Consider the following 9,294-nt stretch of genomic DNA (forward strand, 5'->3'; position numbering starts at 1 on the left):
AACCAACTCGTTACTTTTAAACAATTAAAAAGAGTTGCTCTCGTGGTTTGTGAATTATTTACAAACTGAAGTGTTGGTCGAAGTCTAAAGCTGTTGGTTTCTGCGCACGAGTTATTATTTCATAGTAACGAGGATTCCGAGTGAATTATTCTTCTACATTTGCTGTGTGTTTAGTTTCACGTATTTAGTTGGAGAAGTGACGAAGTTAATCAGAAATCTGAATCAACTCATAACTTTTCTTTTTGAATCAAGAATTACCTTATAGTTACAAAATGACGTCACACAGCCACATCTTCTTCACTTACCAACGACATATATACATATATATGTATATAAGCTATATGCATTGTATATATGTCATTGATTTTGCGAAGCTTCCTAATTTGTCACAGCCGCCATTGACGATTCTCTGGCGACGTAATGCGGCAGTCTGACATCCGGGAGCACAGTGAATGGAATATTTGTAACAACGCAAACTACAAATTATTTCCGATTTTAGCAAAATCTTGTTAAATACGCGCCGGTTACTAATTAGCTTCGTTCAAAATGTCAGGGAAGCAGCTTCACCGTCGTCAGTATTTATATGATCTCTATTTCTATGAAACTCACGCTCAGAGATAAATTGGAACATCGTAAGACAACGCGGTCGCCGCCCCCTCATTTGGCGAGTGAACCCGATCCCACGTTGGCCACTTCCATATGACCGGTGGGCCTCGGTATGAAGTGAGGTCAACTGAGGTCAACAGCCCAAAATTATTCAAATTAAAAGAAATTTGCCTCGGTTAAAATTCCTCGTTTAACGTAAGAAGCAAAAATTGAATGTTCAGCTCAAAAAATGCTTTTTATATTGTTTCGAACAAGTTCAGTAAAAAAAAGGAACTGCAAGTAATTAATTGACAAGTACTTCCCGGACCTTGCATAGACATGAATGTTATTAGTGAATCAACCGAGAATAAATGACGAATATTTAAAACGATTTGATGTTAGAGGCAATTCAGAATGATGCATTCAATTTCTTGAATCAACTTGACAATCCACAGCCGTTAGCTGCCATCTGCACTTAACCTGACAAATCAACTCGTGATGACGATCAACCAAAGCAATTGTTTGACTATTTGACCAAACTTGGACATCAACCTTCACAGTTTTCATAAAATTCCAGTTAGTTTATTTGTGGAATCTTCTTCTGAGCATTTTTCCGACATTGTTTACCATTACAGTATAAACTAATTATGAGGTCATAACACCGACAATATACACACGATGAACTCGCTTGTATTTGATGGTGGCTGGACCGTGTGTAATGATTAATGCAACGCCCCGCGAAGTCATCAATCAACGCCCCTTGTAGCTTCGTCGCATATCTCGTAATCACGCCATTTATGTTCTCAGTTCAGTCCCTCAGTTCTTTTCAGTTGCGTGATTACGATTCACCATTTTAAGATTACCAGTTTTCCTTTTATGCTTTTGTTTAACTTTACCTTTTTGTGTTGCAGCTTAGTTTAGTTTTTTGTGTCTTAAAGCTGTGCAATTAAAGAATACGAATATTTACAACTGTCTGTTCAGTTCAATTTAAGAGACAAAGATCAATGTCGTCTACAATAAATGCTTTCAAGCCTTCTCGACTAGAAATCGATGTGAACTCTGACACTGCTGCAAAATCTTGGAAACATTGGAAAAAGACATTTGAGAACTATACCATAGAACACGAAGCGCAAGTGAACAGCACGGCATTTAACAAACTACGTTTATTGACCAATTTCGTTTCTGCAGAAATTTTTGAGTTCATAGAAGACTGCACTACGTATGAAGCAGCTGTCGAAATTCTTCAAGACTTGTTTGTCAAAAAACCAAACGAGATTTTCGCTCGCCATTTATTGGCGACCCGCAAACAACAAAACGGCGAATCTTTACAAGAGTTCATGCAAGCTCTACAAATCTTAAGCAAAAACTGTCAGTGTAAGGATATTTCTGGTGAACTATATCGAAAAGAACTCTGTAGAGACGCCTTCATAAATGGAATCTTATCACCCATTATACGACAACGTTTACTGGAAAACAGTACTCTTGACCTCAAAACAGCATTCGACCAAGCAAATGCCCTGGATACGGCTCATCGGAACTCGCTGGCTTATAATCTACCTACAACGATTGCTGCTGCGGAAACGTGCGAACCCCTGGTGACGATCCCCAAAGAAAATTCAGAAACTTCGGCCACTAACATGGTGCACTCTCAGAATTTTGTTGCAACGTCGAATCGGAAGAAGTGCTACTTCTGCGGTTACAACTACCACGAGAGAAAATATTGTCCCGCCCGGAATTCATCATGCAACAAGTGTGGTAAGCTTGGACACTTTATGAAAGTTTGTAAATCGAAAACAGGCCATCAAGTTTCTGCAACTTTAACGCCAGATCTACGGGTATGTGCATTGTGTCCTTACAGCTTATCCGCTGCAACGTTATCAGTTTGCATAAACGGAAGAAAATTATGTGCACTGGTGGACTCTGGGAGCTCTGACAATTACATAAGTAACAAAACTATACAGTCGCTATGCCTTGACGTTTCGCCAACGCAGCAAACAGTATCAATGGCGCAATCGAAGTTATCCTGTACGATAAGCGGCTTCTGCGTTGCTGATGTTGCAATTAACAATCAAATGTACACTGCTGTAACCTTTGGTGTCATGGATCATCTCTGCGCGGATATTATACTTGGCCAAACTTTTCAAAAGCAACATAAACGGCTTGTAATTGAGTATGACGGCTGTCTTGAAGATTTTGTTATATCTAAATCTTCTTCTTGTGCACTCCCTGCTGCATTAGTGCCAACCGAAACGCTATTTCCAAACTTACCTCGGAATTGTAAGCCAATCGCTGTGAAATCTCGGCAATACAACGAAGCAGACAGAAACTTCATTGCCGGCGAAATCAAGAAATTGCTCGAAGATGACATTATCGAAACCAGCCGTTCACCCTGGCGTGCCCAAATTGTTGTTGTACGAACTGGAGAGAAAACACGTATGTGCATTGATTACTCGCAGACGATCAATTTGTATACAGAATTAGACGCATATCCTTTTCCCAGAATAGATGCGATGGTAAATCAACTTGCAGAGTATAGCACTTACTCTCGATATGACTTGAAATCTGCTTACCATCAAATTCCCATTCTCTCTTCAGACCGTAAATACACTGCATTTGAAGCAAACGGTAAATTGTGGCAGTACAAACGCATCCCATTCGGAGTCACGAACGGTGGCATGAATTTTCAACGTGCTATTAACCGCATCATTGAAGAGGAAAACTTAAAAGACGTTTATGCTTATCAAGATGACGTAACAGTCTGTGGCCGAAATCAAGATGAACACGATCTCAACGTAAAAAAGTTTCTAAAGGTCTTCAAGCGTCGAAACTTATCGTTTAATGAAACCAAAACCGTCAAGTCTGCTCCTCACATCAACGTTTTAGGGTACAGAGTCCAGCATAAACTTATTCAGCCAGACCCAGAACGGTTAAAACCCCTTCAAGAGTTTCCTCCTCCTCAAAACAAAAAAGGATTACAACGAGTCTTGGGAATGCTGGCATATTACGCAAAGTGGATTCCAAAATTTTCCGACAAGGTGAAACCACTAGCAACAGCTGACTCCTTTCCCTTAAACGACGAGGCTTGTCAAGCATTCAGCAATCTTAAAGGCGAGTTAATGAATGCATCCCTTCAGTCAATTGATGAAACATTGCCGTTTGTAGTAGAATGTGATGCATCTGATGTCGCCGTCTCTGCCACCTTGAATCAAGGTGGTCGCCCCGTTGCTTTCCTCTCTCGAATGCTCCATGGGGCGGAATTATTGTATCCTGCAGTAGAGAAAGAGGCGACTGCAATTATCGAAGCCACCAGAAAATGGAGAGATCTCCTCCTTCGTCGACATTTCGAGCTCATAACAGATCAACGATCAGTGGCGTTCATGCTGGACAATCGCCGCCGAACAAAAATTAAAAACAACAAAATTCAAACCTGGAGAATGGAACTTGCGTCCTTAAGTTATACCATTCACTACCGACCAGGTAAGCTAAACGTCGGCGCTGATTCCTTCACCAGAGCGTACATTGCATCCGTGAATCAAAATTGTCAAATCAATGACATTCATGACATGCTGTGTCACCCAGGTGTAACAAGATTACTGCACTTCGTTCGAACAAAAAACCTGCCTTTTTCCACTGAAGAAGTTCGCAAAGCGTGCTTGAACTGCCGTGTCTGTCAAGAATGTAAACCCCAGTTTTATAAAATGCCTCAAATGAACCTTATCAAAGCAACAAAGCCTATGGAACGTGTTAGTATCGATTTCAAAGGACGTCTACCATCTAAAGGTAAAAACAAGTACATACTCACAATCATTGACGAATACTCGAGGTTTCCATTTGCAATACCATGTCCGAACATGCACTCATCAACTGTCGTCGAAAGTTTGAAACTTTTATTCGTACTTGTAGGTTTACCTAATTATATTCATTCAGATCGAGGTTCATCATTCTTGTCAAAGGAACTACAATCCTATCTGCATGGCCTCGGTATAGCAACGAGCAGCTGTACTCCATACCATCCTACTGGAAATGCTCAAGTTGAACGGTACAACGGTATCATATGGAAAGCCGTAACACTCGCCCTGAAGTCAAGGGGGATGAATGTTTCTGAATGGGAACAAGTGCTTCCCGGTGCATTACACTCGATCCGTTCGCTCCTATGCACCTCAACTAATGCTACACCGCACGAAAGATTTTTCGCCTTTAACCGACGATCGGAAAACGGCACGGCTCTGCCGTCGTGGCTGGTGGGTCCAGGCAAAGTATTCCTTCGTCGATTCGTCCGCTCAAGCAAACATGAGCCTTTAGTCGATGAAGTTAATTTGGTCAACACAAATCCAACGTACGCACGTGTCCGATATCAGGATGGAAGGGAATCAACGGTCTCGTTGAAGGATCTAGCCCCTTGTCGACCGCACGAGATTGAAAGAGAACAACCTGTCACTGCTACACCGCAAATCCAAGATACTCAGAACATTTTTAACAAACCTGAACAATCCGCTGAAGTGCCCTTAACTTCAGTTGAGCAAATGGCAATCGAACCAGCAGAAGCGGAGATTCGTCGGTCGGCCCGCAGCAATAAGGGAGTGCCTCCAATCAGATATGTTGCCGAACCATAGATTTGTCATACGCTATTGTTGATGTGTTGTACTCATGTGCAATTGTTGATATTGTTGACACGGTTTGATTTATTTATTTCGCATGTTATATTTATTTACGCTATGCTTCGTTGTTGGGCTGGGAGAATGTAATGATTAATGCAACGCCCCGCGCAGTCATCAATCAACGCCCCTTGTAGCTTCGTCGCATATCTCGTAATCACGCCATTTATGTTCTCAGTTCAGTCCCTCAGTTCTTTTCAGTTGCGTGATTACGATTCACCATTTTAAGATTACCAGTTTTCCTTTTATGCTTTTGTTTAACTTTACCTTTTTGTGTTGCAGCTTAGTTTAGTTTTTTGTGTCTTAAAGCTGTGCAATTAGAGAATACGATTCTTTACAACTGTCTGTTCAGTTCACCGTGTTAACACAGTTTACAGTGAAATAAAAAATAAGATGTAAGTTGGCGATCTGGGGTTAACTTTAATTTGATTCTTCTACATGAGCTTTTGCAGCAACAACTTGCTTTATCAGGTTGTAATGGAATGATTGGTTATTGTTGTTGAACTTGACCATACCAGTCACTCCAATACAATCTTTGATTGTCTGAATGTTTATTGTCCTCGATGATAAATGAGTCTCAGGTCGTTGTTTCGCTTTTCTTAATCTTAGAATTAATTGTATACCATGACAACTGTATAAACTGGTTATATTGTTTCTTGTTTAAACGATTACATTAAATAAGACATTGGGACAGCTACATAATAAAGTCGACCACTTTCTAGGGTTAACTTAGTAGAGTGTGACGCAATGAATAGCTATAAATGAAAGAATAACTCACGTCACGATTTATAACGATACACAGGAAGTCATGCATAGGCAACACGTAACGCAATGCTTTGCTTTGCCGATTTCCGTATTCTATGCGGCATTCGATTTGCAAGCAATTCCACAACATCATCACAAGGTGTACTAAGAGATGGCAACATTTTGTTTGATGTGATATTCGATGTGCTTATTATACAGTGAAGTCATGATCATCAACCATTACATGACATTACTCTATACGCAGTGGCAGGCTGGCCAGTGAGTCAACTCCCAACACAAGCGCTTTAGACGTCACAATGTACTTGAGGGAAATCCAGCTGAAGAATCCAATCGTTTATACCACATAAACTATACGTTTCTGAGTTATATGCGACTTATATTAATAATAGCAGTGCATTTATATCAGGTTATATAATTCATTTATAATAACAGCAATGTCATATCATCATATTATATAACATCTCCCAGTAACCTCAATGCGTGTAAATGACGTACAAAATCGCTAATAACGCAAACATAATAATATGTGACAATATATCTTCTATAAAATTATCCTACAAACCACTAAGTTGTAAAATAATCGTAAAAAAGTCGACATGTTGCTACGCAAAGAATACCCCGAGGAAGTCATCAACATCGAATAACCCGGTTGAACTTTGACCTGAAATATCACTTAGCCTAGAAAGGTCATCGGGTTCAGGCGAGTGATGTGCGGATGACGTAAAGCCAGTTAATGTGTTGTCGATGTTGGTTGAACCACATAACTGTGTGGAGCAGCCAGAAGCAACGTGGTTGGTTGTTGAGTTGCCCTAAAGCTGGTTGAGGTTAAAGCAACGAACAATTTGTTTGATTATTGCGTCACTATTGTCTTTGTTGAGTTTTATAAACAAAGTTATTGCGAAAAAAGGAAAAATTATGGCAAACATTCGTTACCAAAGTTTATTATGAAGACCAATTAAACGATAGTGCGTCTACTTATATAAGATACGGAATAAATTTAGTGATATTCATTTACAAAAGAAAAATCTTTTTGCAATAAAAATCTAATATTTTTATGTCCTTTTGTACTTTCGTTAGACTTGCAGAAACTGCTCAGTATTCTTCTATTTTACGATTCCTTCTGTGACGTAGACTATATTCAACTTAGTGTAGAGCTTGCCTTGCTAGTTATAAAGTGCCAAATTTGTTCCGGGCATTCTGACGTAGAGGATTCTGACGCATTCTGACGTAGACGATCGAAAATCTCGGATATTGCTGAAATTTCTTCACAAATAGGAAGACAAACTTACCAGGGATGCAAGCTTTTTGATCGGAATATTTGCGCTTTGTCATGGGACATTTTTACGTCATAACGTCCGGTACAAATCTGGCATGAAACCGGATTTCCGGTAAAAGTTAGAAAATATGGCGACGATTTTAACTACAAGCGCAGAGCATTATTGTTAAGTATCTCGTATCATTAATTACTTTATCGTGTCGTATTCATTCATTCATTTATTTTCGTCAATAGCGTTGTCGTATCATATCGTTTATTTTTCCCCATGGTCTTTAGAGAGCTATAAATTATGCGAATCTTTCTACAGCAAAGTTAAACGGAACTCGCTCATATACAATTAATGAAAGGAGAAAAGCGGCAAGGCCCCGAGGGCTTGAAACGTGCAAGGTCTTAACCAGGTTGTCGGTGCTGCTGAACCATGAACAGTTATGGCGGCCACTTAACCCAAATAATAATAATCGTAAATACACTTAATAAGAATTCCATTGTGGTATTTTAAAAAATGATAGAAATTTTTTTCATCAACATCTGCGGCTTAATTACGTTATTTTCTGAAAAAAAGCTTTAAATATAAAATTTGTGCTATATGGCAGCTTGTTTCGACGTTTTAATGCGCCACGAAAATGTTTTGGGAGCCACTTTATAACCGAAGCAGTTGGCAACAATTCCAGGGTAGGTAGCGCAGTGGTGGAAGAGTTCTTGAACCTGACTGGTTTGGACGAATAATCAGCAGCCATAGTTATATCAACTGCACTATTTGCTTAAAGATGGACCAGCACAATGCAGGAAAAGCCAAAGTTGATTCTAAGGACCATACGATTGTAATGAGAACACATAACAGCCAAAGGCATGTTTATTAACGGAATAAAACTAGCCTAAGATGTTTTGGACAGCAGACGGACATAGCCTAAAAATTTGTACCAGTACCGGTACCTCTTCGCCGGATTAGGCTAAATACAAACAAATTAATGATAAAATTAGTTGTCGATTGAGTATTTATTCGTATAATCCATTAAATCTGAAGCCACAGACTGATATTCGAGTCTAGTACACAAGTGCACAACCAGATGACGTCACAATTTGAGTAGATAGGGTCTGGTATACAAAGGCATCCTATGGTTGTGTATTTAAATGCTAGTCCCAACATTTGTGTCTATGCGCACGCACAATCCAATTTTGAAAATTCACTTGTGTGCTAAACCCTGATAATAATGATGTCTTGTTTACTCTAAAAAGACGTGGTTATGTTGGAAATTTTATTTTTGCATTTGTTGCTTTGATTGGAGCACAGATTGGAAAGTTTGCTCTTTTTAGGTGAAAAATCTCCCGTACAATCAAGATGAAACAATGCCCATTATTATACACGCAATTAGTTTTTATCCTCCGAGCACTTAGCAAACTTTACAATTTAGATTGCAAATGAATGGTTTTTATAGAGGTTAACATGAAAGATGCTTAACTTGAAACATTTATTGGTGTCTATATGCAACATATCACGTAGTTTAATCCTAGCCTTCCATGACTTCTTGGAAGCAAAAATATGAAAAGACTGAAACTCTATCAATCACAAAATTTCTTTCATTGCACCAGTAAATACGCCAATAAATGCACGATTTTGTTGTAGAAAACTGCCGTACTTTTCAGTAGGAGCCTGAGCTAATTTTCTGGTACATCATACAAACTTTCCAGCATGGGGCACTAAAATAACCAAGTCAGGATTTTGTGAAGACCTCACTTGACTGGACCAGTCAACTTCACACTTCCCTTCACCAGTCTGGAAATCTTTGACTTTACTTAACCCTAATTAATTCAAGTCATCATAGAATCGGTTCGTTGTTGTCATCAAAGTTCACACTTACGCATTTTTCATTTAATGTGCAAAGTTGTTTAAAAAAGGAAGAATTACCATAAACATCATATAAAAGCATGCCACAGTTATGTAACAAGTGTTTAGAATACGCTAAGTGTCAACGTTTTTAAACCATACATATTTACTTTGCTACACTTGGAGTC

This window comes from Clavelina lepadiformis, chromosome 5 (assembly GCF_947623445.1).
Source record: "Clavelina lepadiformis chromosome 5, kaClaLepa1.1, whole genome shotgun sequence".
Taxonomy (NCBI): Eukaryota; Metazoa; Chordata; class Ascidiacea; order Aplousobranchia; family Clavelinidae; genus Clavelina; species Clavelina lepadiformis.